The 10632-nt window shown below is 52.1% G+C and overlaps 1 long non-coding RNA gene across 3 annotated transcripts; it reads left to right on the plus strand.

Annotated features, from left to right (window-relative positions):
* Positions 1–1890: 1890 nt before the first annotated feature.
* LOC147596090 (uncharacterized) lies at positions 1891–10307 on the plus strand. Of its 3 annotated transcripts, none has more exons than XR_015261619.1 (4): positions 1891–1984; positions 6293–6572; positions 6685–6785; positions 10067–10307. It is a non-coding gene; the product is annotated as an uncharacterized LOC147596090 (long non-coding RNA). The 3 variants fall into 3 exon arrangements; XR_015261620.1 differs by having other exon boundaries at positions 6293–6513; XR_015261621.1 differs by lacking the exon at positions 1891–1984 and adding an exon at positions 5998–6196.
* The last annotated feature ends 325 nt before the right edge of the window (positions 10308–10632 follow it).

A 10632-nucleotide genomic window follows, 5' to 3' on the forward strand; every position in this document is an offset into this window, starting at 1 on the left:
TCACTCCCTTTAGCCCTTCTGCGTATAGGAACGAGACCAAGGGCAAAGGAAGGACTGAGTCCCTTTGAAATTTTGTATGGACGACCCTATGGAATACAGAGGGGAATGTCTACGCAAGCTGGGGATGAAATTATGACTTCCTACGTGGTGGCATTGGGCAAACAGCTCAATAAAATTGGAAAGCATGTAATTGGGACCCGGGGAAGAGGTCTAGATGAACCTGTGCATGATATACAACCTGGAGATGATGTATATGTAAAGTCTCTTGCAGAAAAAACCTTGGAACCACAGTGGGAAGGACCATACCAGGTACTCCTCACCTCCTTTACAGCAATCAAGATCAGAGAGCAGAATGCCTGGATACACCACACTAGGGTAAAAAAGGCACCACAAAAACTCTGGACTTCTGAAGTTCAGGGACCCCTAAAGCTTAAACTGAGAAGGTAGAATGTGGATTAAGGTTTGTGTAATCCTGGTAAATCTACAAATGATGAACATAGCTGGCAGTAAAAGAATTTACTAATTTTCTAGAAAAGGGGGGACTGAGAGAAGGAGTGAAAGAAATCTTAATAGATATGGCATTGATTAATTATTGCTGTGCATCCTAAGGAATCAAGTTGATAAATAGTGCTTAATGTTTTGTTAACTACTTGCTTAATAATTTGCTAACCATTGTGCAAACTATTTGAAGCAGAAAGTCTTGCAATTCTTCACGAAAGACAGTTCCCGGTAAGGACTAGGGGGGTCGCTTCAAGAACCAGCTAAAACCGACCCTGCAGCTTGAATGAAAGCCAAGGGATAACTGAGTTTGCGCAGGAACAAAAGGTTACTAGCGGTGACGAAGAGGAGTCACCTGCCTTCATCCCCCCGACCCCCGACGACCACCAGCAGGAGGCACTGCGCAAGCCCAGACAGGAGGAGTTTATGAAAATGACCCCTTGGGACTAATTTTAATACGAAGCGGGGATAGGTCATGCATATGTCTAGGCGTATTGTGAAACTTGATGTATATGTAACATTTGGTTGTGTAAATTTAAAGTGAGTTGCCACGTAAGGCGCGCACGGTTTTGGTGGGACTACCCCCCTGTGCTGCCCAGCGCTGAATAAGCATACCTACTTTACAATCTTACGGATTGTGGAGTCCGTTTTCCGCACGTCAGGAGGAACCGGCCGTGGCTCGTCCGGCTGAACACCCAGGCCCGGAGCGGTGGGGGGCTGCTGCCACCTGGTGACGGAAAGCGGGAACTGCAGCTCGGGAGTCGCGCATGCGCAGTGCTCTGCCCTTCTCCCGGCAGGCACTGTGTTCGGCCTTCGGACTGCGCATGCGGCCGGGAGCAGCATGGCGGTGTGCGGCCGGCGGGTCCCGGCGGCGGTGACGGGTGAGTACCGAGGGCACCCGTGAGGTGAGCGAGCCCCTTTCGTGGCTGCAGCGCTGTCTCCTGCCCGCCCGGGGAGCCTCAAGCCGCCCGCTCGGAGCCGAGCCGGGCGAGGGCAGCCCCGGGGAGTGACCCGAGAGCAGAGAGAAGGGAAGAGGGGCAGGAGGGGGCCCCCCCTCCCGGGCGGAGACGCCGGGCACCTCCCCAGCTCGCCAGAGCTCCCCCCGAGCCTCCCCCGGCCCCGTGCAGCTGCCCGCCGCTCCGGCGCGTCCCCTGAAGCCTGTCCCGTAGCACCGGGCCACGCCCTGCCCTGAAGGCTGCGAGGGGGGACCTCAGTGTATCTGGAGAATCCCCTGCGGCAGCAGGCGCTCCGGCCAGGGGCCGCGTGCGGTAATAACGGTCGCTGCTTCTTCTTTCCCTCTCCCAGAGGCCGTGGCTGTCCGTTCCTCCCTTGGGAACGCTGTTGACTGCACTCGCCTCAGGCTTGTGTGGGCTGTCTCTGCCCGGCCGCGCTCTCCTGGCGGTGCGGGAGCGAAAATGAACGGATGGAGCGCTTACTGCCTGTGGAGAGGAGCTGCTGCAGCTGAAGCTGGAGAGGCCACAGAAAGGTAAAGAAGAAGAAGAAACCAAAGGCCAGCCAGCCAGCAGCTGCCTCCCGCTGCAGGCCAGAGAGAGCCTAGCCTGCCTCTCCGGGTGAGGAAGGATCCCTCTTTGTACTCTTCAGCAGGCCAGACCGCCAGTGCGCACTGCACAGTCTGTACGTGGAACCTGAAGCACGGTACGGCCACATAGCGCGCGAGCGAGCGAGCGAGCGAGCGTGGGTGGGTGGCTACGTGTCTAGGAAGCTTTTTGTCTAAGAGCTGTAAGACACCCATGTATTCTCTTAGGTGGAGGACAGCCAAGTGGTCGGAGTTACAGAAGAGGAGAGAAGCAGAAAGCAGCATCTGACCTGTCAGATTCTCCCAGCAGTGCCGGGAGTGAGAGCTGTGGTGAGTCCCCGGCCCCTGGGGCTCTGCCTCCTCTCTTGTGCGTCCCTGTCCTTCCCTGCCGCTCCCGTGACCCCTACCTTTCCCAAGCTGCTGTGATTTGTTGTTGTTGTTATTGTTTCCTTCTACCTCTCCTCTTCTGTCTGTTCTTGTATGCTCTTCCCCCTTTCTCTCTCCCTTTAAATCTCTTGTTCTACCGCTTCCTTTTGTTTTGTATCCCTGCACTTTTGTTCTGCTCCCTTTCCTTCCTTTGTTTGTCCTCTGTCTCTGTCCTGCGGCCCATTGCTGTTTTTGCCTTTTCCATCTCTTTGTCCTGATCTGCATCCGTCTTCTCCCCCCAACTAATTTCTCCAGCCTGTTTTCTGGCCTGCTTTTCTTTGCGCCTCTGCATGCCTGCCCTGTGCCTCTGCCTTTCTATCTCTCTCTTTCTTTTCTTATCTTTCTTTCTCTATCTCTTTGTCTTGCGTACTGTCACTGTTTTTTTTTTTCTGTTCTGTATCTCACTGTCTGTGACGTCCTCTGTGCCCCTGGATGTGTTTGCAGCCCCTGGGTGCAGAGCTGATGGCTGAGGACAGGCACAGGGAAGGGGGTGATGTGCTGTGGGGCTTTGGCAAGGGCCCCTGCTCCTGATGGGCTCCAGCTGGGGCTGGAGGTGGGGCAGCCCCAGATGGGTCCAGTGAGGCTGAGGGTGGGCCTGGCCCTGGCCCTGGCCCTGCTGTATGAGGGGCCTCCAGCTGTAAAGGGGGCCGCCTGGGCATGGCTGCTGGAGGGGACTGAGGAGTGAATCACAGGCAGGTGCCGCCAGCAAGGAGTGGCTGGTCCATCTGAGCCCTCCCTGACAGAGCAGACACCAGGACGCAGTGCCAGGAGCTCCGTGCCTCTGTCGGCCACGTGTGCGAGCCACCACGTTCTGCTACATTTGTCATTCAGCCCTGTCCAGAACGTAGCTGTGGTAGAAGTTAGATAGCATGCATGGTCTTGCTAGAAATGAAGCCTGGAGCATTTGTTTTCTTGTAGGAAGCTAAAGCAGGTGGTTTTTGATAATGTTGTCATTGCATGTAATGACATACTTTTCTAGTTAGCTTGGTATGACACCTATTTTTTTCTACCTACACCCCAGAAAAAGTAAGTTGAGCTTTGCGTCTCTCAGCATCTGAAGCACCACGAGCGGCAGTTGCGGCGTCGGACTTCTTGGCAATGAGTGGAGCCGGTGAGCAGAGCACTGCGGCGCTTTTGAGGAGGAGAGTGCCATAGAAGAGATTGGTGGTAAGTGGTGTGATGTTGAAGGGCGGTGCTGTTTGGTAGGTTTTATTTTTGGGGTTTTTTTTTTTGCAGATGGTGATGAGGAGCTGGGCGAGGAAGCGCCATCTTAGTTAGCATGGGGTTGTTCTTTTGAGGATGGAATCTGATTCCTGGCCGTTTGAGAGCTAAGTTGAGGGACCACAGCCGAGGAGGGAACAAGGCTGAAAACTGCAGGGAGGGTGTAGTAAATTGATGGGAGGAAGAGGGCTCCCTGGGAACAGTCTCTCTCGGGAAGGTGAAGGGGGAGACGTTACTGGTCAGTGTACGCTGGGCAAGAGTGTTGCAGCCTGGGGCGGTCTGCCTTTTATGCAGTCTCTAGGCTGGATAATGTTTGTGGGCCTGTAGAGGCGCTGGCAAGGGCCGGCGAGGAGCAGCACGAGCTTTCAGTGCTGGCACTTTTGGTGTGGCAGCAATCGTCTGACGTCCGTTATTTTGAGGCCTTTTTTCCGGTGGGTGGCCGTGCGGAGTTGACAGTGAAAGCGGGAGCACTGGCGTCCAGGAAATCCCAGAGCCCTCCTCTGCTCGGAGGCAGTTCACGAGGACAGAAGTGTTGCTGTGCTCCTTAACAAACAAATATTCAACTTGGCACATAGAGGGTGAGGAGATCTCGGCTGTACTTAGGGTTGAGAAAATGTATGTAGGCATCTGTGTCTGTCCCCTGCCTGTATGTAGGACAGCGGTTCGAGTGAAACTAAAGCTGCCAATGAGTCAAAAAAAGGCCCGGGTGTCTGAAAAATGCAAAAGCTTTAAAGGCCGGTATCAGCAGCTGTACCAAAGGTGCTGCAAGATACTCTGTCCTTCACGTGGTTTTAGTCCTGAGAAACCTCGCCCCAAAAGGAAGAGTTAGATTCCTGCCTAGCTTCAAACTAAGGGGTTTTTCCCTCTCTCTGCTGAATGTCTGCTGCCAGCGTTTCACCGTGGTCGCCCTTTCCTTGGCCATGAAAGTACGAGATGGATGGAAAGGAGCCGCAGCGGTCTGCAGGTACAAGGTACGTCTGCGATGCGTGACTGCATTTTTCCTAAGGGACTTGCCGCATGGATTTTAAAGTGAATGTTAAGGATGGGGCGATTTTCCTTCTGTAGTCTTTTAACTAAATATTCAGACACAGGAAAAATCAAATGAGGTGTGGTCTGGAGCATAGTCTGGCCATGGGAAAAAAAATATTCTGGACAAGGAAAAAAAAAAAAGCCACTCAATTTGGAGATAGTTGGTGTGACCCAGTGGGAGACGGAGGGGTTCTCGCTGGGGATTACGCAGTGTGGGTCCATTGTCCGGTGTGGGTCATCTCGTGCAGGTTATGCCGGGTGAGTTACGTGCTGTGGATTGTCCTGCGTGGACTCCCTGCTATAGGTCATCCTTACGCACCTTTCTTCCCACACGTACCCCTTGTCCTTGCGTGTCCGTCTCTCCCTCGTATCCGTCCCCACTGTCCCGCTCTGTGTTTCTCAGCCCTCCTGACGCGTGGATCAAACTCTACAACTCGGAGAGAGTTATAAAGCAGGCATGTTTATTTGGCACCGGGTGCGTGGGGGATTGCTTCTCCAAAAGCACGCACACTGACAGCACATTTTACCAAAAATGTATCCGGTGCAGGTACACACATTCCTAGGATTGCACAATACAGACATACATGTGCATAAGCGAGGCGGGGTTATTAAAAAACCACTTGCGTTAGCATTTCAGATCTGTCTCTGGTGGTCGTTTACTTCTTCAGGGGTCTGATCTTCCTCTAGATGAACTTCAGTCATTCACCCATGCTCTCCTTTCACTTGGGGATTTCAGCAGTTTCTGAACGACTCCTGTTATCATGTCCTTTGCTTGACATATTAGTCCTTGACTGAATACCAGTTTCTTGACAAGTACCAGTCCCTGATAAGCTTAAGTGAGTTTCAAGGCAAAGAGGATTGTTAGGCATTGTCTAGCAGACAGTTAGTCTCCTAAATCAAGCAGTATGCAGACAGTCAGTCTTCTAAATCAAGCAATATTTAGCAGACCGTTAATTCCCTGTATCACTTGCAAATGCTTTTCACTAAAACACCCCCCCACCGTGTGAGGTTTTCCTCCCTTGTGAGTTTTTTTTCCCCTGTGTTTTGCCCGTTGCGTGCCCTGCACTCTTGTTTTGTGTCCCTGTTCGACGCCCCCCTTTTTGGCGCTGCCTCCCCATGACCCCTCTGTCTCGGTATCCTTGGGGTGCTGCCTGTGTTCCCCAACTTACCCAGTGCCCCCACCCCCAACTTTTATGGAGATTGTTTCCATTCTAAAATGAAAACACTCTAAATGTTTTCATTAGAAACTTACAAGTGTGTTCATTTGTATCAGTTTTGCATGTCTTGGGTTTTCTTTTGCTGTATTTTTTTTTTTTGTTCCGCTTTTCCTTACCAGTGGTGGTTGTTTTTTTCCTTAATATTAAACTGTTTTTATCTCAAGACCCAAGAGTTGTCACGTTGACCTTTCTGAGTCTCTCCCCATCCCACAGGGTCGGGGGCAGTGAGCGAGCACAGTTGCTGGCTGGGGTTAAACCGCGGCACAAGGTCAGCTGCAAGCTCTGCCTGGCTGATGCTTTAGGCTGTCGATGTCATTCCTAGTGTCTTGACAGTTTGTCTTTGTTCTTTGTCGTTGCTTTTTAGTGCCTTTTCCTCTGCTGTTTTGGGCAGCAGTGGTTGTGGAGCCGCTCCAGGTAGCCACTCTCTCAAGGGCAAGGGGGTGGCAAAGCCGCAAGCTGGTGCGCAGTCCGGTCGGACGAAGGCAGCCACCTGTCACTGTGGATCGGTATTCCGGAAGACGTAACTGAAGGCCGTCTGACCGGCAGCTGCCTGTGCTGCGTGCAAGAGACAGCCTGCCTCTCTGGGTGAGGAAGATCCTGTTTTGAAGGCCGCAGCAGGCTAGATCGCCAAAGAGCGCCGCAGGGTCTGTACACATAATTTAAAAAGGGGGCACGGTCAAGTACTGGGTGAGCGAGGCTGCGTTTCTAGGGAGCTTTGTCTCCTAAGAGCTGTAACGCATCCCCCTCTTTTCTTAGGTTGGGGACAGTCAAGCAACTGGAGTGACAGAAGAGGAAGGGAAGAGCAGAGAAAGAAGGGTCTGAACTGGCAAACCCTCCCTGGAGCGCCGAGAGCTGCGGTGAGTCCCGGGCCCTCGGGGCCCCTTCTCCCCTCCTCTCCATCCCAGGGCCTCCTTGGCCCTCCCCCAGCTGCCTCTCTTTCCCTTTTTCTTTCTCACGCTGCTGTGATTTTCTTGGCTTCCCTGTATCTCTCTTCTTGTTCTATTCTTTTTTTGTTTTCTCAGTCTTTCTCTTTCCCCTTCTCTCTCTTCTTGTACAGCACCCTTTCTTTTTCTATCTGGGCTCTTGTTCTCCCCTCTCCTCTTCCTTTTTTCCACCCTCTGGCTCTGTCCTGCAGCCCATCGCTGTTTTTTCCTTTTATTTCCCTTTGTGCCGTTCTGCATCCTTCTCTTTTTTTCTTTGCAGTTTCTCTGGTCTGTTTTCTGGCGTTTGTTTCCTCCCTGTGCCTGTACGTGCCGCTCTGAGTCCCTGCCTTCCTGTCTCTCTCGTTTCTTCCCTTTCTTGCTTTATCCCTTTGTCTTGCTTGGTGTTGCTGTTTTTCTTCCATTCTGCCTCTCACTCCGTCCTGTTCATCTCTTGCTGTCTCTGGGCCTTCATGCTGTTCCCTGGCCCTTTTTATTAAGTTGATGTGCCTTTGTAGCTCTTTTGAGATCTATCTTTATCTCTCCAACCCCTGTGGCTCTCACAAGTGCATGCTCTCTCTCTTTCAATGCTTTTTTGTTCTGTCTGTCTTGCTCCCTGTCTTGTCGTTTCTTGCTATATCCCTTTCATAGAATCATAGAATCATAGAATCACATGGTTGGATGGGACCTATAAGATCATCTAGTCCAACCGTCTTCTCACTGCCATTGCTGCCACAGCTACTAAACCATATCCTGTAGCTTCTCATCAAGCCGCCTCTTGAACACTGCCAGGGACGGAGACTCCACCACCTCCCTGGGCAGGCCGTTCCAGTGCCTTACCACTCTTTGAGAGAAAAAGTTTTTCCTCAAGTCCAATCTAAACCTCCTCTGGTACAACTTGTGGCCATTTCCTCGGGTCCTGCTTGTTGCCTGGAAGAAGAGGCCAAACCCCTGTTCATCACAACCTGCCTTCAGGAAGCTATAGAGTGCAATGAGGTCCCGATCCTTGCTCATATTCATGTTCTTCTCTGTCCTGCTGTCTATCCAAGGTTTTTTTCCCACCCCCATCTCCGTCTGGCTGCTGCCATTTTTTTTCTCTGCCTTCTCCCTTGTCCCTCTTTCTGTCTCTTTTCCTTGGTCAGTGTTTCCCCCCCCGCCATTTTGTCCCGATCTCACTCCTATTCCTATTTATTTTCCTCTTTTTGTCCTTTTCCTCTGCTTCCTTCCACTTTATTGTCTGTTTGTTTCTTTCTCTGTCCCGTTTGCTCTCCTGTCTTTTCTAACTGTGCTCCCCTGTACAGCTGGGTGTCTCTTCTTTCCTTTCTCTTTCCCTCACTGTTTTTTTCCTTTTCTGGTATCTCTCTCCCACTGCCTATCACAGTTGATTTTTCCTCCAGAGCTGTCCTGCTCTCTGTCCTTTTATTCTCTCTCTGTCATTCTGTGCTGCTCCCCGTGGTTGTTTTCTAATTTCTCCGTCTCGGTCCTGCAGGCCATTGCTTGTATTCATGTTCTTCTCTGTCCTCCTGACAATCTAAGGTTGATGGTTTTTTCCCATCTCCATCCTGCTGCTGCTGTTTCTTTTCTCTGCCATCTCCCTGTCCCTCTTTCTGTCTCTTTTCCTTGGTCAGTTTTTTTTTTCCCTTTTTTGTCCAGATCTCACTCCTATTTTTTCCTGGTTTTGTCCTGTTGCCCTGCTTCCTCCTACTTTATTTTCTGTTTTTCTCTCTGTGTCCCGTTTGCTCTCCTGTCTTTTCTAACTGTATTCCCCTGTTCAGCTGGGTGTCTCTTCTTTCCTTTCTCTTTCCCTCACTGTTTTTTTCCTTTTCTGGTATCTCTCTCCCACTGCCTATCACAGTTGATTTTTCCTCCAGAGCTGTCCTGCTCTCTGTTCCTTTATTCTCTCTCTGTCATTCTGTGCTGCTCCCCGTGGTTGTTTTTTAATTTCTCCGTCTCGGTCCTGCAGGCCATCGCTATTTTGTTTTGCTTCTGTTCCCGTGCCCTGCTTTCTGTCTTTGTTTCTCTTTGCCTTTGTTCAGCCTCCCAGCATTTTTTCCTTTGCCATTCCATCTCTCTGTCCTGCTCCCTATCCCTCTTGCTGTCCCAAATCTGGGTTTGTTTACCCAGTGCGCAGTACGCCAGGCTTACGCACGGAGCAGAGGTATTTATTTCTGTAATTTCTGCACAGCGATGGGTGCTAGGGGCTAAACCCACAAAGCTAGCCCACCTGCTTGTAATGCTCAGTTTAAATTCTACATTCTCTGTCTTGCAGCTGCACGCTATTTGATTGTTTCCCCTCCATCTCTCTCTGCCTGCGGCTCCCTATCTGTCTGGTAAGCCGTCACTGTTATTTTTTTGTTTCTCCATGTCACTCTGTCTAGCTTCTCAGTCCCCGTTTTTTAATTCTTCCCTCTTCCCTGTATGCCAGTCGTGTTCCTATTATTTCACATTGTGTTCTGCCTGGTCCTCTGTCCATATTTATCCATTGCTCCCTCTCTGCCCTGTGGCCTGTCGCACTTGCCCATTTAATTTCTGCCTCTCTCTCTGTCCAGCTCCCAGTCTCTGGTTTTCCATTTCCTCCCTCTCTGCCCTCTAGCCTGTCGCTTTTCTCCTTTATCCAGCTTGCCGTCTCTGGCTCCCCGATGCACCTGATTTTCCATTCTGCCCCTGTTCTTTCTGTATGCATTGCTACACTGTTTGGTTTTTTTTCCAGCTCTCTCTTTTTTTCAGGCTCCTTGACCCTATTTCTTAATTCTTCCCTCTCTGCCCTCTAAGCATGCAGCTGTATGATTTGTTTTGTGTTGTCCCCTTGCTGTCACCTCTTCTGTCCAACCTTTGATGTCCTGGCGTCCTGTCCCTGTTGTTTCACTGTTGTTTCATTCCTCCCTCTCTGCCCTGTTCTTGTTATGGCTTTAGCTTTCTCCATCTCTCTCGGTCTCGCTTCCTGCACCTAGTTGTCTTTACCTCCCTGTCGTACTGCCCAGCTCAGGTTTTTCCTGCATCTCCATCCTGCTCCCCATCCTTCTTTGCTGGTCTCTGTCCCGCTCCCTCTCCCTCTTTCTGCTGCCTCTCTTCCTCTCTCCACTGCTTCTTTGCCCACCTCTGTCAGGCTCCCTGTCCTTCTCTGTCCCCATCCTTCTCTCGCTATCCTGTTTCCTGCCTCGTGCTTTCTCGCTACGCCCCTCTGTCTTGCAAGCTGCCTCTCTTCTCTTCTCTTGTAGTGTTCCGTGCCCTGCTCTTTGTTTTTAGCAGCCTCCAAGTCTGCCCAGCAGCCTGGCGCTCCAGGACGCAGCCGACCCACCGTACGTTCCCTGCCGAACCAACGAGCGTGGCTCCTGGAATGACTTGGCAGTCGTTCCAGTGACACGGAGAGGGGATCGGAGGCTGCAAGCTCCAGAGCAGACTCGCTGCTCGGACTTATGTGCGTGACTGAATAAACACTCGCTGTCTCCTTTGACTTCATGGCTGCGTTTCTGCTCCCTTTGCCCGGGGCCATGGGAGGTGAGGAGCCCAGGGGAGGAGGTGATGCAGTGTGGGGGTCAGGCGATGGCCCCCAGTTCCTGCCGGGCTCCAGCTGTGGGCTGGGGCTGGAGGAGCCCCAGGTGCGGGCAGTGAGGGTGGTGGAGACGGCCCCTCCCTGTAAAGGGGTGGGTGCTGCTGGAGGGGCTGGTGCTGCCCTGCCCTGCCCCGGGTGGCCGTGGAGGGGCCAGTGCGAGCCACGGGGGGCGTGGAGCGGTCCCGAGCGCCGCCGGGCTGCGGCTGCGCCTGCAGCGATGGAGAAGGTGAG

Source organism: Chlamydotis macqueenii, unplaced genomic scaffold (assembly GCF_036417535.1).
Source record: "Chlamydotis macqueenii isolate bChlMac1 unplaced genomic scaffold, bChlMac1.mat HAP1_SCAFFOLD_185, whole genome shotgun sequence".
Taxonomy (NCBI): Eukaryota; Metazoa; Chordata; class Aves; order Otidiformes; family Otididae; genus Chlamydotis; species Chlamydotis macqueenii.